The 27,317-nt window shown below is 48.6% G+C and overlaps 1 protein-coding gene and 1 long non-coding RNA gene across 5 annotated transcripts in view; both read left to right on the top strand.

Annotated features, from left to right (window-relative positions):
* Window positions 1–27,317, top strand: part of GAS7 (growth arrest specific 7) — a 201,320-nt gene that overhangs the window by 15,224 nt on the left and 158,779 nt on the right. The gene's annotated exons all lie outside the window — the stretch shown is intronic.
* On the top strand, window positions 19,115–26,239 carry LOC125962125 (uncharacterized). Its single transcript, XR_007473566.1, has 2 exons — window positions 19,115–21,883; window positions 21,925–26,239. It is a non-coding gene; the product is annotated as an uncharacterized LOC125962125 (long non-coding RNA).

Genomic DNA, 27,317 nt, shown 5'->3' with positions numbered 1-27,317 from the left:
ATGGCTCTGGGAGATGCCAGCGCGAGTGCCAATCTGGTTTGTTTTGGAATTGAGTGCCAGGGGTTGGTTGGGGTGCTTCGTCACTGTAGGTGCCAGGTCTGCTGTATTATTAGTCTTGGGGAGAGGATTCCTCGGAGAAGCAGCAGAAGGTGTAAATTATGCTTCCCTGCAAGTCATCAGGACTCTATATATTCAGCTACAGTGGCAAGTCTCTTGCAGACGAGGACGGATGTGAAATGCAGGCAAGTTGGAAAGGGTCACCGTGGGGACCTGCAGCTGGCATGGTGGATGGTCACAGAGTCACCTGCACTTGGCTTTCCCCTGGTTTGTCGGGGAGAGAGGAGAGGAGGAGTAACAGCTGTCCTCGGAGGGCTGCACCCCAAGGGGCATGGCTGCAGGGAAGCAGTTTGAAGGTGCCTGATACCCCCCTGGCAGTGGACAAGTTTTCCGTTAACCTGCTTCTTAGTATATATTCCTAAGACAGGAATGCCAGGCTAGGGCCAGTGTCCCCTCTCTCCCCTAGCCTTGCGTGACCGTCCGCAGTGAACTCCTAAAACCTGAGTCTGACAGAGCCCTCCGCTGACTCCCTGTTGTCCTGGTGTCAGGATGCTTCTTGAGGGACAAACACGGGCCTTCACAGACCACACCTGGCCTCCCGGCCTGACCTCCTCACTGCCCCTCTGTTGGCAACACACCTCTACACCCTTGTGCCTTTGCGTGGCTGCCCCTCTGTCTGGGGTCCTTTCCCCCTCCTGCCTGCCTGGGGAATGATAAGCCTCCAGAACCGGCCCAAGCGTGGCCTTTGGTCTCTCCCCTGGCGAGCTGGTCCTTCTTCCTTGGCTTCCATAGGGCCTCCCACTGTGATGGCACTGACCACGTTGGGCTGCAGTCACGTCCCTCCTGCACGCTGAACTCCTCCAGGTCAGGAAACCTGCTTCCCAAATCTCTGCTCGTCCTTGTCCATCCCCCCTGCCCCCCCCCCCCACCAACAAGGGCACAGTGCTTGGCGTCCATGAGGTCTGGCTCGGTAACTGTTGGATGGCCGGCTGGATGGATGGATGAACTAAAAGGATGAAGAGAGAGCTTGCCCTAGAGAATTGGGCACATCTTGCTGTGATTTTGGTTCACGGCCTAAGCAGTCTTTCTCTGAAAAGATGTGAATGGCCTTGTCATGGTGTGAGGACTGGGGTCATGGGGAAGGCCCAGGTTAGAAGGCGGATAGCCAGGTCAGCTCAGCACTGAGCAGCAAAGTCAGGCCACTGGATCCTGGAGAACGAGGCACTTTGGGCCACAGGACAGGACACCCCGGAGTGGCAGGGGGAAGGGTGAGCAGGTGTCCTGTGGGCTGGTCCTCTCTGCCCGTCCCGCTTCTCGGCGGGGCTGCCGCAGGGACAGTTAGGTGTAGCTGAGGGCTCTGTGGACAGTGGTCGCGAGGCCTGGGTTCTAATTGTAGGACCCGCACACACTTCTTGGATCTTTGACCTTGAAAATTCGTTAAAAAATCTTTGACTTTCAGTTTCTTCACCTGTGCAAAAGGGAGGTGACACCCGTTCTGCTGCCTCTTAGGTTGGAAGAATCTTCAAGGTGATGGTGGGTGTGAACATGCTTTAAAACTCAGGGTGAGCTGGTGATGCGTGTGAGGCCTGTTATCAGAGGCTACGCAGGAAGTGGTGGTGACGGGGGAGGGTCTGGAGCTCCTGGACCCCGAAGTCCCGACTCTCCCTTTCGGCCTTGTCCCAACCGCTCAGCCCTCTGCTCTTTCTGCACTGGACCCTTTGAACTTTTTTTTTAAAAATAAATTTATTTATTTATTTGTGGCTGTGTTGGGTCTTCGTTGCTGTGCACAATCTTTCTGTAGTTGCGGCGAGCAGGGGCTACTCTTCATGCAGTGCGCAGGCTTCTCATTGCGGTGGCTTCTCTTGTTGCAGAGCATGGGCTCTAAGCATGCGGGCTTCAGTAGTTGTGGCTCGTGGGCTCTAGAGCGCAGGCTCAGTAGTTGTGGCGCACGCGCTTAGTTGCTTCGCGGCATGTGGGATCTTCCTGGACCGGGGATCGAACCCGTGTCCCCTGCGTTGGCAGGCAGATTCTTAACCACTGCGCCACCAGGGAAGCCCCCTTTGAACTTATTTTTGAAGCCACCTCCTCATCCCCTGCTTGGGTGATTAAAAAAACTGTCAGTATTCTTGTCCCAGACAAGCTTTAAGCATTTGGAGTAAGAGCTTCATCAGGTTCATCCCTGTGGCCTTTAATTGGGCCCCTCCGAGGCACCAGCTGTGCGTGTTCTATAGGCCCTGGGGATGTAGCTGAGAATGAGACTGATTGGCGTCTTGTCCAACACTCACGGGTCCCTGTGGTCAGAGGTCTTGTCACCCATGGGGAACCAGGTGAGTGGCTAGGGAGATATGCCCCGAGGAGTGAGGGGCCCTAGGAGGCAGTCCAGGGTGCTGGGAGCACTTGGGACCTGTGATGGGCTGCATTGTTCCCCGCCCCCCCCACCCCAAACTCATATGTTGAAGTCCTAACCTGCAGTATCTCAGAAGATGACTGTATTTGGAGATAGGGTCTTTTAAGAGGTAATAAGTTAAACGAGGTCATTAGAATGTCTTTAGAAGAAGAGGAGGTTAGGACACAGACACACAGGGGAGACCACATGAAGGCCCAGGGAGAAGATGGCTGTCTGCAAGCCAAGGAGAGAGGTCTCAGGAGAAACCAACCCTGCCGACACCTTGATCTTGGACTTCCGGCCTCCCAAACTGGGACACAACAGATTCCTCTTGTCTCTTCAGCCTGTGGTACTTTGTTCTGGCCGCCAGAGACAACTCCTACAGGGCCCTGAACCTGGATTTGGGTGGGAGACTCATTTGTGTAATAAGTTTGGGGTCAAAACCTTGGACACTGTGCTTGTCCCGTTTTTCTCCTTCACACGTGTTCCTTGTGCATACGTTATGTTCCAGATCCTTCAGTAGACTGTGAGCCCCACGAGGGCAGAGCTGCGCTTCTGGTTTGTTCACTGCAGGGCCCCTAAAATCCAGGACAAGTGAGGGTCCACGTAGGCATTGGAACATGTCTTTGGGATGAATTCTGTCTGAAACAATGGCCTGAAGTCAAATTCCTCACTCAGGGCCTAAAAGAATTTTTAGTTAAAATAGCTGGTTTTCCACGTCCAGGTCTCTGCTTGGAGCCCACCCTGTGAGGTGGCTTCCCGCTCTTTCTACAGACTGTGTCCCTTGTCTCTCTAATGTCTACCCAGCCACCAGATGTGATTAAAATGTATTAAAAAATCAGAGAAGAAGAGTTCATTTATCCGTTTTTCTTTACACTTGGTGGGCTGAGCCACATATTATATTAAGCTGGGTCATACCAGCCAATGGGTTTGAGCGCTGTTACCCCCCAGAGGGTTAACTCTGTGAGGCCAGGGATTTGGTCACTGCAGCATCCCTGACACCGATGACAGTGGCTGGCCCAGCGTTGGGGACTTATATTTGGGGAATCAACAGTTGCATCAGTATAAAGTGCGGATAAATAGTAAATGCTCGGCAGTTCCCGGGGGGATCCAGCTAGTTTTTCTGCAGGAACCTCTCCTCCCCCCGCCCACTGCCTCAAAGCCCCTTTCCTCTCTGCTCACTGCTGTTTTTCTTCTCAGGCTGTTGCTGGTGGTTCTTTGTCTGCAGCCCCTGCTTAAGGCGTCTGTTACCTCCTCAGTGTAAGAAGAGATGTCTCCTTTGATACGGCAGAGTTCCCCTGGTCTGACGAGCAGAGAGGGTCCCTGATTTGGAGAAAATCGTGACTTGCCCAAGAATTTCTGACTACTTTCTGTTCTTCCTACTCTGCATCCAGTTTTCTCATTTTTCTTTTCATATTCCCACCTTTTAAAAAAATTGCGATAAAATTCACATACCACGTCACAATTTACCGTTTTAAAGTATACAGTTCAGTGACATTTAATACATTGACAGTGTTGTGCAGCCATCACTGCTGTCCCGTTCCAGAACATTCTTATCACGCCCCAAAGAAACCCCATACCCATTAAGCAGCCATTTCCCATCCCCTCATCAACCCCCCCGCCCCAGCCCCTGACAACTACTCGTCTCTTTTCTGTCTATGGACTTGCCTATTCTAGGAATTTCATATCAGTGGAGCCAAACAACATGTGACCTTTTGTGTCTGGTTTCTTTCACTTAGCATGATGTCTTCGTGGTTCATCCACGTTGTAACAGGCGTCGGGACTTCATTCCTTTTCATGGCTGAATAATATTCTATCGTAAATATTCTACGTATTCTATCGTAAACGTTTGCTTATGCAGTCATCAGCTGATGGGAGTGTGGGTTGTTTCCACGTTTTGGCTGTCGTGCCTAGTACCATTCACTTCTTTTTCTGTCTCCATTTCTACCTCCAAATGCACTTTAGTTTTACATCCAGGCTGCACAGGTTACTGGTGGTGGAAAAAGCACTTGTAAAATGAGAAGGCAGGTTCCTGGTCCTAGCTCTCCTCCATCTCTGAGGTTTTGTCAAGCCCCAAACGTAAGTTTAAGCCCTTCCGAAGCTGCAAAGTTAGATGTCAAGTGAGAGTTACTGACGTTCCTCATTTTTCCTATGATTTTTCTTGCTTTCTGTTTTTCCCTCTGCTTCCTCTTTTCTCTTTTTACTAATGGCTGCCCTTGGATTCCCTTTTCCTTTCTTATCATTTCCTCTTTCTTCAGCTGGCCTGGGGATGTAGCAGGTGGTCTTCTGTCCAGTGCTATACTGGAGATGAGCAGGATGATGGACGTTGTACGGGCACCCTTGGGAAGGGTGGGATGGGTGACAGGGGCAGGCGGTTGGCAGCCCTGGCTGGGTGATGGGGTGAAGTCAGCCACGGCTGGACCTTAGCGGGAGAACGTGGGCCGAGATGGCCCTGCCATCCCCTTGGGCTTGGCTTTAGAGACTTCATTTACAGTCAGTTTTGAGGCCTTTAGCAGTGCAGGAAGTAGCCAGATTGATGGACACTTAAGCAGATATTAGAATCCAAATAAGCAGACCCAAGGGACAGTTGGAGGAAAGCAGCAGATGGAGGTGTTTGCTTTTCTTGGTGTTTTGCTTTGCAAAGGCTACCTCTTCTGCAGTCCTGTGTGTGTTGTTTTCCCAGGTGAAGTTTAAGCTTCTTGAAGGCAAGGGCGATGGCTGTCTTTTATTTCTCCCCCCCTTGTGCTTGCTCACGGTGCTTGCTCACTTATTCTGGACATAAGTAGTATTGAATGTATGTGATAAGAGCTTCATTTGTTTAGTCCTATAATGGTTGCGATGGGCCTTCCACACGGGAGTTCTTGTCTGTCTTTGCAGCAGGCTGGCAAGGTGGATTCCGTTTCTCAAATCCACAGACTTAAGGCTCAGAGAGGTTGAGGAACTTGCTCTGGACACACAGCCAGCTGGAGGAGCAGCGGGGGGCAGGTCCCTTCTTGGGACCAGCGCTCCCCACTGCTTCCCCCTCCCTCGCAGGGGTTTTACAACCATGTGGCAGCACTTATAAAGGGAGATGAGAAATGAATCCTTGTACAGTTGGACCACTTTCATCTTGGAAATCTTTTTTTTTTTTTTTTGACCTCATAGAATTTTCAAGTCCAGAAGAAGTTCTGTGGAAGTTGCAGGTGGCCTTCCCTATTACTCAATCAGTACAGATTCCTCTTTTCTCAACAGACTTCAGAGAAGCTTCAAGGAAAGCTGATTTCCTTCTATCTTGGTGTGTTCCTCATTTGCTAGCAGAGGGTCTGATTTAAAGAACTGTTGTCATTCCTGGTGACAGGCGTGGGGCCAGCTCTGGATGACATTGCCGCTTGGAACTGGGTTCCGGGTTCACTGCCGGAGCTCTGGGTTGGATGAAGTCGCTGAGAAGTCTGGCTCCTACTGGGTCTTGCGGGAGGGACGGGTTGTGCTGGAGTGAGTGAGCCCAGGGAGAGCGTGCCCGGAGGAAATTGGGTCAAGATGTACGGTTTTAACACCTCTGGTTTTCTTCCAAATCAGAAAAGGAAAATATTCTGACTTAAGGCATGAAGGAAGTTTAAGGGTTTTCCATGAATGGAGCTCAGAGCTCCACGGAGCCTAGATTCTTCGTGGCTCAGGTAAAGCTGTGGAGAGAAAAACAGTGCCTGGCAGTTAGGAGGGGCCCTCTGCTTGTCTGGGCCCTCAGCAAATTGCTGAGCTTAGAAAACATATGAACCAGTGGTGTTTGCTGGCTCAGCCACAGAAAGTGCCCACTGGCCTTTGAGTTGTTCAGGGACCTGTGGGTATGTATTGGTGGGGAGGTGGTGTTTTTAAGCTTAGAGACCTTCCCTGAGGTGACAGAACTGCTGGGTATAATAAAAAGGCACTTCCCTCCCGTTGGAACCGTTTGGCACATGAACAAGATAAGTTCATTCATTGACTGAGAGCTGAACACCTCCAGTGTGTAAGGTGCCACATAAAAGCTGGAGATACAGTAGTAAACAAGGCAGCATAGAGTTTACATCCTAGTTGAAGGCAACAGACCATAAACTAAACTGTGTAGTGATTAAGAAGATTTGTAATTGTAAATGGGATGGGCAGGGAAGGTCTTATTAGGAGAGGACGTTTGAGCAAAGGCCTCTGGAAGAGAGAGTAAGAGTGTAGATTTCTGGGAGAAGAGCGTTCTAGCCAGAAGGCGGAGCCAACAGCCAGTGCAAAGGCCCTGTGGCCCGTGCATACTTTCAGTTCAGAGCGGCAAGATCTGTGTGGCTGGGCCAAGCGAGGGTGTGTGGGGGTGGGGTGGGGAGTATTCGAGGGAGGGGTGGGAGGGGCCCAGGGCCGGAGGACCTTGGAGACCCTCAGGAGATCCTAACTTTTACTTCGTGTGCCAGGGGGAGCCACTGAGCAGAGGATTGGTGTGACCTGATTTATTGTTTGCAAGGGTCACTCTGCCGCTTTGTTAAGAATGGATGTGGGGGATGCAGATGGAGTGGGGGGTGAGGTTGAAAGGAGGAGATGAGTAGAGTGATTATCGCAGTAACATAAGTGAGAGGTGATGGTGGCTTTGACCAGGGTAGTACAGTTGGATCTGGGCTGTATTTTGAAGGTAAAACCAATGGGATCTGGTGAGGGATTGGATGTGTAAGGTTTGAAGAGAACTTGAAGATAATTCCAAAGTTTTCGGGTTAAGCAACTGGAAGGAAGGAGCCGGTGCTAAATGAGAAGGTGAGGATTGGCAGACCTGGGTCTTGGGAGAATGTCGGGAGTTCGTTTTGGCGTGTCAAGTTTCAGATTCCTATATAGAGTCAAGTCATGATATTGAGTAGACATTTGGAAAGAGGATGCTCGAGTTCAGGGGTGAAGTTGGCTGCAGTTAAAATTTTGAAGTCTTTCTGGTGTAGGTCTTCAAGCTGCCATACTGGATGAGGTCACCCACGGAGTCCAGTGGATAGAGAAGAGAAGAGGGCCAGGGTTGGAGCCCAGAGGCAACCCAGAGGGGGCGAGGAGGAAACCAACCGCAAAGAAGATGGTTCAGCCACAGGGTGGGTGGGAGGGAAACCAGAAGACCAGAGCAATCTCACTGGGCTCTGAGACAGCAGCTCAGGGTCATTGGGACATCAGGGCTCTCAAGGACTAGACAGCATTAAGGGACACGAGGTACATCCCAAACAGTAGCTGAGATGAGACTTTCAGTTTATAGGATGGTTAGAATTTTCTTCTGGTTTTTGTATCCTTTTGGGATAAGCACAACCGTCTTAGTATGGCTGAAGTCGTATTTGCATTTCCTGTACTCCCAGGCCTCACTGGCGGCCCCATCTACAAATAGTTTGGGGAAGGAACTTTTAATTATTAATTTTTAAAAAATTTTATAGTGTTTAAAAAAGTTAATTTATTTTTTTATTATTTATTTATTTTTGGCTGCACTGGGTCTTAGTTGTGGCACGCGGGATCTTTGTTGTGGCATGCAGTCTTCTTAGTTGTGGCATGTGGGCTTCTTAGTTGCAGCCTGCATGCAGGAACTAGTTCCCCGACCAGGGATCGAACCCGGTCCCCCATGTTGGGAGCACGGAGTCTTACCCACTGGACGACCAGGGAGGTCCCTAATTATTCATTTTTAACCACACAAGTCACATATGAATTAAACTATACATCCACAGTGGGTGGGAGGGAATTGGTTCTTGGACGGCAAGGATGTCCTGGGTCTTACTTGTGGTTTGTGACCCTCCAAAGGGTCACAATACACATACAGACCAACAAGTATAGCTGAAGTGTTAAAGTTTCATGGTGGTGGGGCAGTGATCAGGAAAGACGTCCTCAAAGGTACCTAAGAGAGGGTGATCCTGAAAAAAAGGGTGAGAAACCGAATCAGACTAAGCGCCCCTCCTTTGATGACCTCCCCAGCCCCTTGTGGAAATAGATGCTAATGATTCGTGGGTTTAGTTCCTCTTTTAAAGAACAAGAGTGTATTAGTTCTTTATTTCTTTTTCATTTCCACTCAATAATACATCTTGAAGGTGTTTTCCTGTTGGTACATATACATCAATGGTTATTTATAAAAGCCGTGTGATATTCTGTAGTATGGATATGGTGTAGTTCATTTTATATTTTGTGTTGATGGATATTCAGGGTGTTTCTGAGTTTCTCTTTCCTTCTCCCCCATCCCCGCCTTGTTTTGGCTATTAAAAATACCATTGTAGGGCTTCCCTGGTGGCGCAGTGGTTGAGAGTCCGCCTGCCGACACAGGGGACACGGGTTCGTGCCCCGGTCCAGGAAGATCCCACATGCCGCAGAGCGGCTGGGCCCGTGAGCCATGGCCGCTGAGCCTGCACGTCCGGAGCCTGTGCTCCGCAGTGGGAGAGGCCACAACAGTGAGAGGCCTGTGTACCGCAAAAAAAAAAAAAAAAAAAAATATATATATATATATATATATATATATATATATATATATATATATATATATGCACCATTGTAATGCTCTTTTTTTGGCGGTGCCTCGAAACTTTCAGGATCTCAATTCCCTGACCAGGGATCGAACCCAGGCCCCGGTGTGACAGCACCGAGTCCTAACCACTGGACCGCCAGGGAATCCCGTCGTAGTGCTCATTTTTTGCACGCGTGCGCATTCTTGATGACTCTCGAGGGTAGCGGAAGACGAGGACTTCCTAGGTGTCAGGACCAATGGTCCTCTCACAGGCTGGAGTCTTAGGGACGAGGGATGGAGAAAGGTAAGACTGAACACCCAGCTGGTGTCAGGCTCAGTACCAGGTCCTTGGAGCACGGTGTCTCCTTATAGCTCTGTGACAACCCCAGAAAGAGAGTCTTTTTCATGGCCTACTCTAGTGACGAGAAAACTGAAGCTTAGAAAAGCGAAATATTGATAACTTGTCTAAAGTCTCACAGCAGGTAGTGGAAATGTGAAGACCTGGGGCTGAGCCCCTGCCCATTTCATGGGCTGGCAGGTGAGAAGGACTCTGGGGTCCTTGGGGTCTGTGATCACCTGCCTGGGGGTGCTGCCCAGGCCAGAGCTCATGGGAGGCTGGGTCCTGGCTTTATCAAGATGCTAGTCTTTTTTGTTCAGTCAGGGGTTCCTTATTTTTTCAGAGATGAGAGTGCTTGAAGTTGTTTTTATTGTCTGATGCTTTTCCCTGACTAAGCAGAATAGGCAACATTTTTCTTCAAAAAAAATTAGTTCACCATATATTAAGTTCACCATATTATAAAAGGCTACCAAATATGTACAGTAAAATTCTAAATTTGTGTAAAAAAAGATGTGTGTGGGTATAAAGTCTGAAAGAAGAGTGATCAAAACGTGAGTGATGGTTATTGCTGGCTGAAGGGAATGGATAGTTGCTTTTTGGTCTTTTTCCAATTAGCCCCTCTCCTCAGTTTCCTTCAGATAACGTGTATGGATATCGTAATCGGAGAAACACCTGAAAATTTATGGAAAGAGAAGTGTCCGTATTTCATTAGAAAGGTAAAGGAAGCTATGTTGAAGAGAGATCTGCACCCCCACGTCCATGGAAGCATTATTTGCAGTAACCAAGACACGGAAACAATCTCAGTGTCCATCGATGGATGACTGGATAAGAGAGATGCAAGACAGACAGACAGACACACACACACACAGGAATATTATTTAGCCATAAAAAAGGAAAACCTGCCATTCTCGACAACGTGGATGAGTCTTGAGGGTGTTATGCTAAGTAAAATAAGAGAAAACCACCTACCGTATGATCTCACTTGTGTAGAACTGAGAAGAACAAAGCAAAACCAAAAAACGAAACTCAAAAGGCGATCAGATTTGTGACTATCAGAGGCAGGGGTTGAGGAAGGGGGAATTGGATGAAGGTGGTCCAAGGGTACACACAGTCATTAGATAAGAAGTAGGGATGTAATGTACAACAGGATAACTATGGTTAACACGACTGTATGATAATAAATGAAAGTTGTTAGTAGATCCTGAGTTCTCATCACAAGGAGAAAAATCTTGTTTCTATTTTTTAAGTTCCGTATCTATATGAGATGATGGACGTTCACTAAACTTATGCGATAATCATTTCATGTATGTAGGTCACATCATTATGCTGTACACCTTAAACTTATACAGTGCAATATGTCAATTCGGTCTCAATAAAACTGAAAAAAATTAAAAGGAAGGAAACCAGAGAAAGGAAAAAGGTATGTCCCTACCTTGGTATGGTGCAAACTCTGGTGCCCATTTGCACAGTTTAAATTCTCCCGGGGAGTGAGATGAAGGGGGTCCCTCAGGACCTCAGCCCCTAGAAAGGAGCCATGGCCCTGTGTTCCTGGGTGCTTTTTGCTCTTAGAGCTCTGGGAGGCTGGCTGAGGGCAGAATGGCCTTTCTGTGTGATATTAGGGTGTCTGGAGCCCCTGGGATGGGACAAGGTGAAAGGATGTCTGACCAGGCCCACCTGGGCGTCCTGTTTCCAGGCCTGGATCGCCACCTTGCTGGGGGCTGCAGTGGGAGGAACTGGAGTTCGGGGGCTCTGTGTGGGAAGGGTAAGTGTAGTACGAAGATGCAAGTGGTAGACCCTTTGGTTGTATTTACTTTGGGAGTGCACTTCAATTTTTTTTTTTTTTTTGCGGTACGCGGGCCTCTCACTGCTGTGGGGTTGCAGAGCACAGGCTCCGGACGCGCAGACTCAGCGGTCATGGCTCACGGGCCTAGCTGCTCCGTGGCATGTGGGATCTTCCCGGACCGGGGCACGAACCCGCGTCCCCTGCATCGGCAGGCGGACTCTCAACCACTGCGCCACCAGGGAAGCCCAGGTTTGACTTTTTAAAGGCACTCTTGGCAAAAACTCATCTGGTGGACAAAGCTTGCCGACGTGATGAGCAGGCTATAGAATCTGATGGCAGAAGGCATTGCTAAGTAACGAGGAGGCTGTGGAGGTCAATGGACGAACTGCGTTGGTGCCACAAGGTCTCTTTAGCTGGGTGAGAACAGAGTGTTTTCCTCTCTAATGCATTTTTTTTATACCTGAATTTTTTTTTTTTTTTTTTTTTTTGCGGTACGCGGGCCTCTCACTGTTGTGGCCTCTCCCGTTGCGGAGCACAGGCTCCGGACGCGCAGGCTCAGCAGCCATGGCTCACGGGCGCAGCCGCTCCGCGGCATGTGGGATCCTCCCGGACCGGGGCACGAACCCGCGTCCCCTGCATCGGCAGGCGGACTCTCAACCACTGCGCCACCAGGGAAGCCCAGGTTTGACTTTTTAAAGGCACTCTTGGCAAAAACTCATCTGGTGGACAAAGCTTGCCGACGTGATGAGCAGGCTATAGAATCTGATGGCAGAAGGCATTGCTAAGTAACGAGGAGGCTGTGGAGGTCAATGGACGAACTGCGTTGGTGCCACAAGGTCTCTTTAGCTGGGTGAGAACAGAGTGTTTTCCTCTCTAATGCATTTTTTTTATACCTGAATATTTTTTTTTTTTTTTTTGCGGTACGCGGGCCTCTCACTGTGTGGCCTCTCCCGTTGCGGAGCACAGGCTCCGGACGCGCAGGCTCAGCAGCCATGGCTCACGGGCGCAGCCGCTCCGCGGCATGTGGGATCCTCCCGGACCGGGGCACGAACCCGTGTCCCCTGCATCGGCAGGCGGACTCTCAACCACTGCGCCACCAGGGAAGCCCCGTGAATATTTTTATTTCTTTAAACCTTGTTCTTGTGTATGTTTTCCTATGTAAAATATTTTTTTCCTTGTCCATTTTTTTTACCCATGAAAAAAAGTGGTACTATATACATAACATGAAATGTACTGTTTTCACCTTTTTAAACAGTTCAGTGGCATTAAGTACCTTCACTTGGTCGCACTGCCATCCTCCGCATCCGTCTCCAGAGCTTTTCACCTTGTAAAACTGAAACTCTGTACCTGTTGAACAATAACTCTCCATCCCCCTTCCCCCCCCAGCCCCTGGCAACCACCGGTCTACTTTCTGTTTCTATGAATTTGATTATTCTAGGAACCCCTTATAAGAGGAATCATAGAGTGTTTGTCCTTTTGCGATGGGCTTATTTCACCTAGCATTCTAAAACATTTTTAGTAGGTAAATAATGGTTAAAAAACAAAATTCAGCTGAGTAAATTTGAAAGTCTCATTGGTTTTATTAAACGATTCATAAATTGGGCAGCATCCTGATAGGTAGCAAATAGAAAAGCACTGTGAAGAGCTGTACAAACGGGGAGGTTTTTATAGGCAGGGCGTGCGTAGGACAAGGAAGCCATAAACGAATGAAAAGGGTTGTTTGGGGGCAAGGTCACCATCCTTTGCCGGGAGGGCTGGGGTCTGTCATGCAGATTACCTCCCTGGTGTTGATCAGGAAATTCCAGACTGATTGGTTGAAAATTCTACTCCTGGGAGAGGCTGCAACTCCAGTTAGGTTAGGCATTATGTTTTGGTTTGTTGCCGTGGGGCTTAGCACAAGTGACTCCATTTTGGACCTGTTTCTTTTTCTTTTTAACATCCTTTGTGCTATTCTTTTATACCACCTTGTGGATTCATAGAAAAATACAGATTTGATCAGGTCTGGCTCTGTTTTTTCTTACTTTGTACCTATCGGGAAAAGCAATGTGACAAATGGTCAAAATGGTCAGTGACATGAAAAGATTGAACTTAAAAAAAAAAAAAAATGACCATGGAGCAAACTGGGACCTTTGCAGTTTTTTGAGTTTTTTTTTCTTCTTAAAAAAAAAAAAACAAAAACAGAAGATATGAACTCCCCCAGGATGTTTGTCAAGAGTGCCTCGGAGGGGGACCCCAGGAAACTTGAAGGGTAAATTAAGCCCTTCAAATAAATTTAGGAAATGACACCGAGGCGTGGTTTCACACCATTCATAAAATATGTAGCTCCTTCCTAGAGAGAGAGGATTCATGGGGTTTTTTTTTCCTTCTGAAACAAGTCCCTCCAGCCCTCTGAACACAGACTGTGTCATTCTAACATGGGGCAGCGCCCGCTCCCTTGGCCCGGCTGCCAGAGTAGGGATGGTCCTCGGCCAAGGCGCTGCATCACTTGCATCCCCAGAGGGACCAGAGTGTGCCTGGGGAGTTAGTGCTCAGAGCGGCAGCCCATGAAAGACTCTGCGGGAGACTGGAAGTTGTAGGAGGCCGATGGGCACATTGCCTGCCTGTCTTGGCTTCCTCATCTATCATTGGATGTTTTTGGCTAACCAGAGGGCATATTTGATTTAAATGTGATACTTAGTCACTGAGTGGATTGACAGCTGAAATGTATGAGCCCCTGGGAAACTCAAGTTCAAAGTCTGAGGGCCATGGTAGAATTTTGCTGTGATGCTTGAGTTAGGGAACAAAGATGCCGGTGACTATGTGCATATCTGTTCTTTGTTGTCTCTTGTTCTTATTCCGGTCACAGCACCTCAGTTTGTCTTTGGAGAACCACAGGTGTAGTGGAGGCATAGAAAACAAATGCTTTTGTTGGAGCTGGTGCTACCCGTGAACCCTAAGAGGAGGGACATGTGAACCAGGCTTGACCTGACTTCCCTGGCCATAGTGACCCAGGAGCGGCCATGTGCCCCAGGCTGGCCCAGGGAGATCCCTCTCTCCCTGGGACCTTTTGCTGTTTTGCTACTTGGAACAGCAGCGTCTGAGTCCCCGTTGCCCCGTGTCCTAGTCTGCGCTGGCCGCGGCCTTTGGACTTTTGGTCATTTGGGGGAGTGTGTAGTAGTCTCATGCTGTGTGTTTTATTTTTACCTTTTAAATTTGAACAGTTTCAGTGTTTTATTATGAAAAATTGTAAACGTACCGGAAAGTTGCCAAGAATTTCATAGCGTGCACTCCTGCACCTTCATCTGGAGTCCGCCATTAGCATTTTATTATGTTTGCTTTATCACGTGTCTATCCTTCTGTACATCTGTCAGTCGTATTCTGGGGGGAAAGCATTTCAGGGTAAGCTGAGAACATCAGGACACCTCCCCCTAAACACCTCAGCATACACAGCACTAACCACAGTACAGTGTTGGCCGTTATTTCATTCTTTTGAGGTTTAATTTACCTACCGTCAAGTGCATATATTGTAAGAGTCATTTGTTGAGTTTTGACAACTGCCTATACCTGTGCAGCCCCAGACCCTATCAAGTTACAGAACATGACTGTCACCCAAAGCCCCTTCCCCTTAGTCCCTGCCCCCACCCGCCAGAAGCAACCATGGCTCTGATCTTTTTTTCCACTCTAGAATCTCATTGTGGTTTTCTTTTTTTTTTTCCCGGTACGCGGGCCTCTCACTGTCGTGGCCTCTCCCGTTGCGGAGCACAGGCTCCGGACGCGCAGGCTCAGTGGCCATGGCTCTCGGGCCCAGCCGCTCTGCGGCATGTGGGATCTTCCCGGACCGGGGCATGAACCCGTGTCCCCTGCATCGGCAGGCGGACTCTTAACCACTGCGCCATCAGGGAAGCCCTCACTGTGGTTTTAATTTGCCTCTTCCTGATGACTAATGATGCTGAGCACCTTTTAATACGCTTACGGGACGTTGGGGTTTCCTCTCTTGTAACATGTCTAAGGATGACTTTTAATTTGGTGGGGGGAGGAAGGGATGAGGGAAAGAGCCCAGTTGATTGGCGGGGGTACCAAGAGTATATTCCTGTAACAATATGATTCCAAGGTGTCTGCCATTAATTGAAGGTCGACTCTCATACCCTGTAAGACTTCCCAATGAGGAAATGCTGATACGTTAAAAACTCATCCAAAAAAAAAAAAAAAAAAAAAAACTCATCCAAACATCGGTTAGAGGAGTGAAAATTTGAAGCATGTCCCTCGAAGCCTTCTCTTCTAATCATTTCCAGTTATATAACTTTCCTTCCAATGAGTGTCAGGCTAGCAGGAGGACTCAAAATCATTAGCAGATTCATAAAGAGATTCGACCAGCAGCTGCCAGAGGAAGTGTGGCTCTGATGGTGTCAGACTTGTCCTCATATTGCAAAGCGAGGGTGCTGGTGCAGGGGTGGAGCTTCTCAGGGAAGTTGACAGAAAGGGTTTTTTAAAAAAAAAAATGAATTTCCCTGGTCAGCTCTTGTCCCACGCTTCGTGGGTGAGGACTCTGTTTTGCTGCAGGCTTGTACGCGGTGGGTATTTCCCCCTCTTCCTCCTTGGCCGCGTCTGTCTAATCCTGCAGCTGGGCACATGTGGCCTTGTCACGAAGAGTGGGCTGGACTGGGGGAGAAGTGAGGTCACCCACATCCTCGGTTAGCTTTTCGTTTCTTATCAGCCATCATTTTGTGAAAGCGGTGGTCACCAAAATGTCCCCCAAGGACCCTGTTCTCGGTGGCACTTGTGTCCGAATTGCGCCATGGGAGGGTGTATCCATCAGGGTCTGGAGGGCAAAGAAACATAATTGTGGAGCTCGAGGGGAATTTAAAGAAGGGACTTTTTCCAGAGGTGTTGGTGGGGTTAGGGGATGGTAAAACAGGCCTAGGGGAGGTAAGGGGGAGGGAGCAGTGACAGGAAGCCGGAGAGAGATTTGTAGCTGGAGGGGTGACTGGTGGAAAGATATTACAGCCAACCGCAGCCTGCAGAGAGGGAGCAGGTGGAAATGCCTGGACCTCGCTCTCCTCCTGAACCCTCACCTCCCGCCTGTCTCCGCCACTGGCCGAACCCACTTGTTAACCGGTGGACAAGGGAGTCCTTAGCTGCAGTCCATGCAGGCCGGCCTCCTGGTGCACAGAGCAGGCAGGAGAAGGGCCGGGTGTAGATCCCCAGGGGCAGATGGAGAGTAACCAGCCCAGAGGTGTTTCCAGAACTTTGTCCCATGTTAAAGTGGCAACATGTTTGCTCTCGGTGGAGGGCATTTAAAAACCCTCTTGGAGAATTTGGAAGGGAGCTTTGGCCTAGGAACCGATGTGAGATCAAGTGCAAATACGGGGGGGACGGGTCTTGAACGTAGAGATCCTTCCTCTGCTTGCCTTTAAGTCAGGAAATGGTGGCAGAGGGGCACTGGTGGGCCATGGCGCCAAGGGGCTGGGAGAAGCAGAGGCACCTCGGAGGAACTGTGGGTCTAGGAGGTGGGGGGGAGCCAGAACGAGCTCCTCGGGGTGGAGGTACCTGGGAAGTATGATCGCATCATCAAAAACAGATGGAGAGGGACTTCCCTGGCGGTCCAGTGGTTAAGACTCGGCGCTTTCACCGCAGGGGGCGCCGCTTCAGTCCCTGGTCGGGGAACTTAGATCCCGCAAGCCGCGCGGCGTGGCCGGAAAAACAACAAAACAAAACAAAACACCAAAAAGAGATGGCGAGGAGGGAGGTCGTGGCAGAGCCTAGGGTGTACCGAACGAGAAGGAAAAGTCAACTCAGAGTGGAGAAGCGGCCAGGTCAGAGGTCGAGAACCCGGTCTAGAGGCTGGCTTGTGGAACAAGAAAGACAAGGGCCGGGAGCACAGGCTGTGGAGTGGACAGAGCTTAAGCCAGTTGCTGGTGGGAAAGGTTATTCCCCAGGATCTCGACTCCGGGTGATGCTTATCCATGGCTGTGGAGGATAATGGTTCAGAATGCTGGGTTCTTCTGCCACGTAGCTGTGGGATCATGGGCAGATTACTTAACCTCTCTGTGTCTCAGACTTCTCATCTGGCAATGAGACCCTTATAATACCCATCTCATAGGGTTGTGTTAAAGTTCCAGTGAGTCAGTAGACATAAACCTTAAAATAATACCCGGCACGGAGTCATCAGGTAATTAGTGTTACCTGTTAATACGATTGTCATTTAAAAAATATCGTTGCTCGGGCCCCGTGAATTAAACCAGCATCCCCTGGAGGTGGAGCCTAGGCATCAGCATATTTTTAAAGCTCCCTGGGTGTTTCTAGTGAGTAGCCAGAAACCGTAAGCCACTGCTTTGTGATTTGGTCTTCAGGTTCTCTGTTGTCCCAAAGGCTGCCTCTGAACTGGAAAGGACCGAGTGGAGCAGTTTTGGGGTGGGGGGGTGGGGAAAAGTGGTCCCACCAGAGAGGGGAGAGCGGGAGGAAGCCGTAATCCAAATTGATCCTTCAGATAGCGGTGGGGAGTGAGCCAAGGGAATTGGCTTGAGTTAGCTTCTGTTTGGAGGCTGATCAGTTGTCACGGAGGCGGCTATTTGAAGCTCAGCAGTCATTTACACTTTAGTATGAAAAGGTACTAGGACCTTCTGGCTCTGAATAGGGTGCAGTTGGGGGACAGCTTGAGGGCATGGGTAACAGAAGGAAGAGTGTTGGGGGGAGGGAGGTGGAGGGAGAGGAAAACTTTTTACTGAGATGTTTTTCTCATCTTGAAGAGTCAGTGGTCAGTAGGATTTAGTGGTAGAGGTTCCCTGAAGCTTTGTGGAGATGGGTATTAGGGGGTGTGTGTGTGTATGAGAGAGAGAGAGAGAGACAGACAGACAGACAGACCTGGGTAGGGGTTGACGGTGACTCCACTTTTATGAAAAAATGAACATCTCTTTTCAGCTGTAACGAAGACGTTTTCTAGGTGGGTTGGAGCATCACGGATCGGCAGCATCTTACAGTTGTTAAAAGCCCCGGGAACTCGAGGGGCTCAAACTGGGTTTGAATCCCTGCTTGGTCCCTCTGGCCTGCGGCAGGCTTTTCAAACCTTTCACTGCGTCCACATCCTCATCTGTAAAATGGGCACAATAATATGGGACTTGTGTCATAGAAGAGTGGGGAGCATTAAATAAAGGAGTTAGTCTATGTAAATAATTTAGCAGTTCATAGATTTTCTTCTGTTATCTTTTTTCCTACTGATTTCTTTTGAGAAAGTTCTGAAGGAGTCTAACAAATGACCTCTCTTGTACCCTGGCTCGGCCTGTCTGGCCCTGCTCGCCATCTCCCTGCATCCTGCAAGGAAGGCCCTCCTCCAGGAAGTCTAGCTGCTCATCCAGCCCTCGAGTCTCTCCTTCCTTGGGAAGGAAGTACCTAAGAGGCATCTTCCATACACCGCCCTGAATTGGCACTTTTAAAGCATGTATGTTAAGATAGAGAGGTCCTCACTTGAAGGCAGAAGCTGACTCTCTCCTGTGATTTTTGATATGGTCTCTTGTACCTGGGCAGTGATGTAGGAAGCCCTGAGATTCGAGGAATTTGTACTTGGGTTCACGTCTTGACTGTGTGACCTGACTGAGTCACTCGGTCTAGGTGGGCCTTATTTTGTTAGGTGTAAAGTTAAACTAATAATACTGAGTGCTGTGAGGGTTAAGAGATCAATGTATGGGAAACCACCTCTTCACTGCGAAGTGAAATTACAGAAATCCAGGGTACTGTTACCCATCCTCCTGTATTCCACCAGGATGCCTCAGCCAGTGCTGAGCATGTAATAGTTTCCCAGTAAAATCCTCTTGAGCAGTTGATTGCTTTCCAAAGTGCATTGCTGAAGCTTTTTTTTTTCCCATATTTCTATTTTTTTTTAACATCTTTATTGGAGTATAATTGCTTTACAATGGTGTGTTAGTTTCTGCTGTATAACAAAGTGAATCAGCTATACGTATACATATATCCCCATATCTCCTCCCTCTTGCGTCTCCCTCCCACCCTCCCTATCCCACCCCTCTAGGTGGTCACAAAGCACCGAGCTGATCTCCCCGTGCTATGCGGCTGCTTCCCACTAGCTATCTATTTTACATGTGGTAGTGTATATATGTCCATGCCACTCTCTCACTTCATCCCAGCTTACCCTTCCCACTCCCCCTTTCCTCAAGTCCGTTCTCTACGTCTGCGTCTTTATTCCTGCCCTGCCTCTGGGTTCATCAGAACAATTTTTTTTTTTAGATTCCATATAGATGCGTTAGCATACGGTATTTGTTTTTCTCTTTCTGACTTACTTCACTCTGTATGACAGACTCTAGGTCCATCCACCTAACGACAAATAAATTTCGTTTCTTTTTATGGCTGAGTAATAGTCCTTTGTATATTTGTGCCACATCTGTAGCGTTGGTTTTGATCTGCCTCTCATGATGCCCTTTCTCTCATCTTTTGGGGGGAGTCATCCCTACTCTCCCCCTCACCCGCAACCCTGTAGTCCTGGTGGGGCTTGTCAACCACTGTAGGTTGCTAAGCAGGAGGAAGTTACCAAGGCCCCCTAAACTAGGGAGAGTCCACCCTCAGAGGAGAGCCAATTAGAGGGGAGAGATGGCGCCCTGTTGACATTGTGTGAGCCCCTGGAGCCAGTCATCCCTGAACTCCACCCAGTAACAGGAGCTTATAAGCCCCGTCCCCCCGACGCCCTCCCCATCCTTTTTGGCTTAAACTTGTGGATTACTGAAAGCCCTGGCTCTCTTTTCCTTCCATCCTAGAAGGCAACGATGGTCTCTCTTGTCCCATTAACAAAAGGGAAAGAGAAAGGGTGTTGCAGGTAAAAAGTCAAAACTGGAAGATTTTATTTAACAGGTTTCTACAATATCTTCCTATAATCAAATGCTATGCTGCCACGGAATGATGTAGAAAAATAGGTAATAAGGCAAAGTATCACCAAGGAACAATGAACACGTGTTAGTTTTGCAATCAGAAAACAGTCTAACTGATGCAAAAGAAGTTTTGCATCAGGAAGAGTGCTTTTAAGTCAGGTCTGGAGAACCTCAGAGCCAGCCCTAGCTGATAGGTTTCTTTCTTTCATTTTCTTATTTATCAGACACTCATAGGGCACTTGCTGCGTGCCAGACATTGTTCTAACTCTTTTAATCCTAACAGAGACTTCATGAAGTAGTTTCTACGATTGCCCCCATTTTACAGGTAAGGAAACTGAGGCCTAGGAGTAAAGTGACTTGTCCACGGTCACAGCGGTGCCTGATTGAAGCCCAGCAGCCTCTCCCCCAAGTCATGCTCATCAGTCCCAGGATGCTGCCTTTCACAGTCATTTATTAACTGCTGTCTAAAAGGAGAGAGTTATTATTATTTTTTTAAGTAGTTATTTATTTATTTTCTTTATTTTTTTGGCTTCGTCGGGTCTTAGTTGCGGCACGCGGGATCTTCATTGAGGCATGTGGGATCTTCCGTTGCAGCATGTGGGCTTCTCTTTAGTTGTGGCGCGCAGGCTCCAGGGCACGTGGCCTCTGTAGTTGCAGCACGCAGGCTCTCTCGTTGAGGTGCGTGCGGGCTCAGTAGTTGTGGCGCGCGGGCTTAGTTGCCCCTTGGCATGTGGGATCTTAGTTACCTGACCAGGGATCGAACCCGTGTCCCCTGAATTGGAAGGTGCATTCTTTACCACTGGACCACCAGGGAAGTCCTGAGAAGTTATTTTTTAAAAAGCCCACTACCACCTAGATTGCATTCAATCATTCAGAAGAAGGGTCCTTTCTTCTTAAGGACGTAACCAGTTAAGGGAGAGAAAGAAATAGAAGAAAAACAGAGAAAGGGAAGAAAAGACAGATGCGGGAGGGAGGAGGTGGGAGGGAGAAAGTGAAAGAAAAGGTTAAACGATGCCCAAGTACACGTGGGGTTAGGAGGTTGAAGGTAAGATGACATCAAGTGTATATGTCACACCTGATTTTCTCTTGGGCAGTAGTGAGTAACTCCTGTTAGGGCTGCCCTTTTACATTTTAATGAGTTGACGAAGCACTATTCCTAGCTCTTTGTTTTTATAATATATTTTTAAAATTGAGATATAATTCACATAACACAGAATTCACCCTTTTAAAGTGTGCACTTCAGTGTATATTCACTGTTCAATTCTAGGACATTTCTGTTACCCCAGAAAGAAACCCTGTACCCAATTCATGGTCACCCCCTTCTTCCTCCTTCCCTCACCCCTGGCAACTGTTAGTGTCCTGTCTCTCCCAATTTGCCTGTTCTGAGCGTTTCATATAAATGGAATCGTACACTGTGGCCTTTTGTGTATGGCTTCTTTCACTTAGCATGATGTCTTCAGGGTTCATCCATGTTGTAGCATGTCAGCACTTCTTTCCTTTTTACGACTGAATAATATTCCCTGTGTGAATAGAATACCTTTTATTTATCCATTCATCCGTTGATGGACATTTGGCTTGTTTTTGATTTGGGGCCATTGTGGATAATGCTGCTGTGAACGTTTGTGTACCGGCTTTTGTGTGGACAGCTTTCATTTCTCTTGGGTGTATACTCAGGAGTGGAATCGTGGGGTCACGTGGCGACTCTTTGCTTAACCTTTTGAGGAATTGCCAAACTTTTCCTAGCTCTTTAACCTCTAATCCTTAACTGTCATTTATGGAAGGTTGTAAAAATGTAGCCTGTACTCTGGCTGCAGTGTCCTAAATTCTATGAGATGGGTTATGGTATGCCCTTTAAAATGGCCCCTCTTCCGTTGAAGCTGACATGCCATGTGCCAACCTTCTGCAGCTGGAGGTTGGCTTGTGGGTTCCTCCAGGCCACCTGGGGATGCAGTCTCCTGAGGGAGGATCACCGCTTCCCCCATGGTGATTCGTGACCAGCAATAAAGAGTCATCAGAGGGATGGAGAAGGGCCCAGGTTAACCCAAAGGGTCATCAGAGGGCTGGAGAAGGGCCCAGGTTAACCCAAACTGACAAAGCTACTCCCCATCCCACAAAAGTGACCCCCCAATACCAAGATGCAACTAAGACATTAAAGAAAACCCTAAAACAGGTGATCCTGACTCTTTCCCAAGCTGCTCAGTCAAAAATGCCTGTTCTTGGCAGTACTGTTAAATCCCCTACGTACAAATGAGTTCCGTTCCAAGAGCACATTTGTAAATCCAATCTGTTCGCTAAGTCCAACAAAGTTAACCTAGGTATCCAACGAATACAATGACTATATAGGACTGTACTGTAATAGGTTTATAATACTTTTCACACAAATAATACATAAAAAACAAACATAAATTAAAAATTTCTTTAAAAGTTTTATTTATTTTTGGCTGCATTGGGTCTTCGTTGCTGCGTGTGGGCTTTCTCTAGTTGCGGTGAGCGGGAGCTACTCTATTGTGGTGTGGTGGCTTCTCGTTGCGGAGCACAGGCTGTAGGCGTGCGGGCTCAGTAGTTGTGGCTCGCAGGCTCAGTAGTTGTGGCGCACAGGCTTAGTTGCTCCGCGGCATGTGGGATCTTCCCCGACCAGGGATCGAACCCGTGTCCCCTACGTTAGCAGGCGGATTCTTAACCACTGCACCACCAGGGAAGTCCCAAGATAAAGCATTTTTAATCTTACAGGACGGTACCTTGAGAAGCACAGCAGTGCAGTACAACAGCTGGCGCTTCTCAGCAGTACCAGCTACATCACCACTGCTTTTACGCATGCTAACGGACAACCTGGGCTTGAAATAAAGATGCTGTACTGCTGTACTCTATACAGCGCTGTACAGTAAAGTACACCAAAACACAACCACTTGTAGAGGATGCACGCACATGACGGTGTACGCCAGACACGTGAACTAATTTACGTGATTGGACATGTGAACGCACGTTCGCATCTTTGAAAGTTCGCAACTTGAAGGTTCGTATGTAGGGGACTTACTGTAATTAAGGTTTGCGTGAGCCTTAAGGTCTATCGTGCTCTCACATGTCACTCACGGTGGGTCCTCAGCAGGACCTTGAACTTGGGCGAGCGGTGACTCCTCGCATCCTCCTGATTTTACAGCCCAGGACACGGGAAGCGAGGAATTTGTGATTTGCTCCAGGTTAGGAAGTGGCCGTTAGTCAAGAACAGAGTTAGCATTCAGACCCTTTGACTCAGAGTTCTGTACTCTTTTATTACGAGCTCTTGGCAGTGTTCACACTCATTTTAAAATCTAGATAAAGGTACTCTGTTTTTTTGTTTTTTTTTTTAAAGAATCAAGTTAGAGAGTTTGAGCTTGGTTTGAGGAAGCTTTGATAAAATTCCGGTTGTATCTTTGGCACGAGGGAGAGGGGTGGCCGTGTGTACCCCCAGTCCCATCCCGTGTGTACAAACACAGTTACCCAATATCTTTTTACAAGTTTATTTTCTATGTTTATGTGTGAGGTTTCTTACCCTGCTTGGCTGGTCTCAGTGTCTCACTTTGAGCTCTAAGAGGAAATAGAAGGATGTTCCTGTTATTTTAACTAGCTAGTAAATTCCGAACTGGGAGATAGGTTCAGCTGGGATCAAACACCGTTTACAGAAACTTTCGGGTTGTTTCCTTTTGTCTGAGTGTTTTAAAAATCTACCTAATTGAGGTTGCCTGGGAGTTTTTGCGGGTTTCAGAGACGCAGCTGTATATTTATACTTTGCTGTGATTAAACACAGGCACACATACAGGGCCCTCCCCTCAAAAAAAAAAAAAACAAAAAAAACAAACCTCACTACTTGGCTTTGCCTGAAAGTGGGATAACAACTATTTATTCATGAGCCAAAACCCAGGCACATAGGGGATCTTGCACAAGTAAGATGAGCAGAATACTTTCAAATGTTTTAAATTGAATTGGGAAGGTATGAATAAGTATTTTGCCATTAACACATTAACAAAAAATGTAAACTGGGTGACTAAGCATTTGAAGAGGGCTTTTTGGTTTCCTCCTTACTTGTAGAAATTCTTGACTTAATAGGGAGATCTCAATTTAGCGTGCCCAAAGGAGCATGGATTCTGAAATAGTAGGTCCTAAAATAAGGAATTTTTACTGTCTCACTGTAGGAAAGGAGTGTTCTTTAGGCTGTTACCCCTTGACCGTGATGTAGCCTGTTACATACCGAGGTGGTCAGTTTCCAGCCGGGGTGCATCAAAGCAGAATGGGGCCTTGGAGCCCGTGGGAGGGCCTGGGAGTCTGCATTGCTGGCAAGTTCCTAGTGAGGCTGGTCTGTGGACCCCACTTTGAGTAGCAGGGAATCCACTTTCTGTCTCTTGAGAGGATTTTGCTTTGTAAAACAAGATGTGAAGGTCAGTCACAACGTGGGAGACTTGGCTAGGACCCCATCCTGGGGCATCTGTTCTCGGCTTGACCCGGGAAGTAGGCTGGGATGGGCAAAACATTCCATTTCTTATCCATCCTTTCTATTTAATACGGGTTTTTGTCACAAAGCCTGCTGGTTCAAAGGGCCTGGGGCCCACACTCTGGGCCCCTGCCAGAAAGTCCTGGCTTTAGACCAGCAGGAGCAAGTTCTATCATCGAGGTGACTGCTCTGCCCCACAGAGACAAAATGTGTCTCTCCACCTCACTGAACCCTGGGGCTTTGCTCCAGGGTTATGCTCCTTTGAGGGCTGGGAGATGGCCCTCATTTCTGGGGGTCTTAGAAGGTGTTGCTCTCACACCCCCTCCCTGAGCCCCGGCCACGCACTGACTCCCTGGCTGCTGGTCCTGACCCAGCCACTGTCTGTCCAGCAGCAGGTGTGATGGTGTCCCCGGCAGGAACAGAGGACCCACGGGTGCCTCTCTTCCCCACACCAGGACCAGGCCGCCGATTGGACTGCTACACCTGTAGGAACTCGGAACTTGGTCCTAGGGGCCCTGGGCCCTGCTTCATCTCAATGCCACCTATGTGATAGACCCCCCAGGGCCAGGGCAGGGCTTCAGCGTCTGGTTTTATGGCCTTGAAGGTTTCTTCCAAGCCTCTGCTGCTTCCTCCCTTAACCAAGTTTTCTAATGATCGGATGGGGGGCCCTTCTGGTCTTCGTGCTGCCTGAGCTTCCCTGGGCACCTTTTCCTTGGACTAAGCTGGGCATGGCTTGCTCCAGAGAAACCTGGGAGTTCTGTCATTCTTTCTGCACCCCCTTCCCAGCACTTCTCTGAAATACAGTTTGTTTTCTTTGCTTTGTGAGTGCCTTTGAACTTTCCTTACCAGTACTTGTCCCCATGCCCCTGGCAGATGGCTCTGGACACCAGGGTGTTTGCAGCCTTCAGCTGAGCAAGGCTTTCTGCCAGGGATGGGCTGAGGGTTTTCTTTTGGTCTCCCACCCTCTGCCTGGGGCAACCAGTGTTTCCTGCGCCATCTGGGTGGAATGGCCGTGGAATGGCCAGCCACAGTTGAGAACTCCCTTTCGAGACCTGGCTGTGCATCTCTGGAAAACACACCTGATCTTTGGTACCAAGTGGCTTCTCTTGCTGCAGAGCACGGGCTCTAGGCACGCGGGCTTCAGTGGTTGTGGCTCACAGGCTCTAGAGCACAGGCTCAGTAGTTGTGGCATACGGGCTTAGTTGCTCCGCAGCATGTGGGATCTTCCTGGACCAGGGCTCGAACCTGTGTCCCCTGCATCGGCAGGCGGAGTCTTAACTACTAAGCCACCAGGGAAGTCCGAAGAAGAGTTATTTTTGAAGCCACAGATAGATGTGGAAATTTATCAAATGATGCCTTATAGCATCTCTCAAGATAATCATATTTTAAAAGGTTTTTGAAATATTAATATGATTAATGATATTAATAGATTTTCTAGCAGGACAGTGTTGAAATCAGAACAACTTGCTGGAAAGAGCATAGGACAGAGTGTCTGGAAAGCCGGATTCTGGCTCTAGTTTGGTTCTTGGTTACAAATTTGACCTTGGACCAGCCCATGTGCTTCCTTATTCCCTCTAACAGTATCCCAGCGTTTCCTTCTCTGTCACGTGGGCATAGTTCTGTTTTCCTCCCTTTCTTGCTAGTGAGTTGGAAGGATCGCAGCGGATCAATAGTTCTTTCCTTTACATTTGTTTAAATGCTTTCTCATCTGAACCATGACACAAGTGTAAAATGAGGGGTATCACGATGTTCCTTACTGGGCCATCATCAACCAGGAATTCACGTGTTCATTCACTCATTCCTCCAACAAATATTTATGGAGCAACTGCAAAGTGCTAGGAATTGTTCCAGATGCTGGGAATACAGCCGTCAACGAAGTAGACCAGTTCCCTGCGCAGTAGAGCTGACATCCCAATAAACACACACTTTCACACGTATGTCAGCTGAGTGATACATAATGTGAAGCTCTATGAAGCAGGGGGAGGGGGTGGAGAGTGAGGCAGATTGAGGGGGGAGGTTTACCTTAAGTGGGGTGGTCAGCGAAGACCTCTCTCATTTGAGCAGAGAATGAAATAAAGATGGGGAATGAGCCACCTGGAGATCTGGGGGAGGGATGTGCAAAGGCCCTGAGGACGGTTAGCCGTGCCCATGGAGCCCGAGTTGGGTGAGCTGGTGGGAGAGGGCGAAGATTTGGGGGCTGAGAGGTCGAGGAAGGTCAGATGATGCAGGACCTTGTGGGTCTGTCATAGATGCTCTGTTTTTTTTTTTTAAAGTAAGATGGGATGCCCCTGGGGGGGTGTGGGTGTTGTGAGCTGTGAGTGACATGGTAAGGCTTTCCATCCAAAAGGGTCACTCTGGCTGCCAGTGGAGGACGGATTGAAGCCGGTTGTGAGTCAAGGCCAGCAGACCTGAGGGGATGGAGGCCCAGCCTGGGCTGATACAGCGGAGGCGGTAAGGAGTGTTAGATTTAGCGTCCACGTCAAAGGAGGCGCTGACGGATTTGCTGATGAATGGCGAGCCTCATCTTAGAGACAGCTCCTTGACTTTTCCTGTGAGAAGGAAGTGTGTCAAGCTCCCCTTCTCCAAGACTGGAAATCTGGCCTGTATTTTCCACAGCAGCATTGTGCTGAGTTGGGAGAAACCCCAGCGACTCTCCAAACTTCTGGCTGGACTGAGAGATGAAAATAACCAAGGGGTTCGGACGTCCCCACGAGAAATCCTGTTCTGAGGCCGAGCCCAGAAACACAGGCTACAGTTTGATCGGATCCGTGGAAGAAGCCTCCGCCTCCCGGAGGGAGGTTCCTTTGGAAAGGAAGTTGAGCAAGCTGGTGCCACGCCCCCTGTCACGGTTGGCGGTGGTCACAGGATACTCCGCCACGGGTGACATCGTGATTAATAAAAGACAGACCGCGTTTGGGAGGCATTTGCTTTAATTCAGGGCGTCTAGTCTTCCTGCAGACGTCCCTTTGTGCTGTCCTGTCTGCAGCCACCCCGTGCTGCTCTG

Source organism: Orcinus orca, chromosome 19, assembly GCF_937001465.1.
Source record: "Orcinus orca chromosome 19, mOrcOrc1.1, whole genome shotgun sequence".
Classification (NCBI taxonomy): Eukaryota; Metazoa; Chordata; class Mammalia; order Artiodactyla; family Delphinidae; genus Orcinus; species Orcinus orca.
The sequence above is the reverse complement of the archived record's forward strand: the minus strand, read 5'-3'. Positions and strand labels throughout refer to the sequence as shown.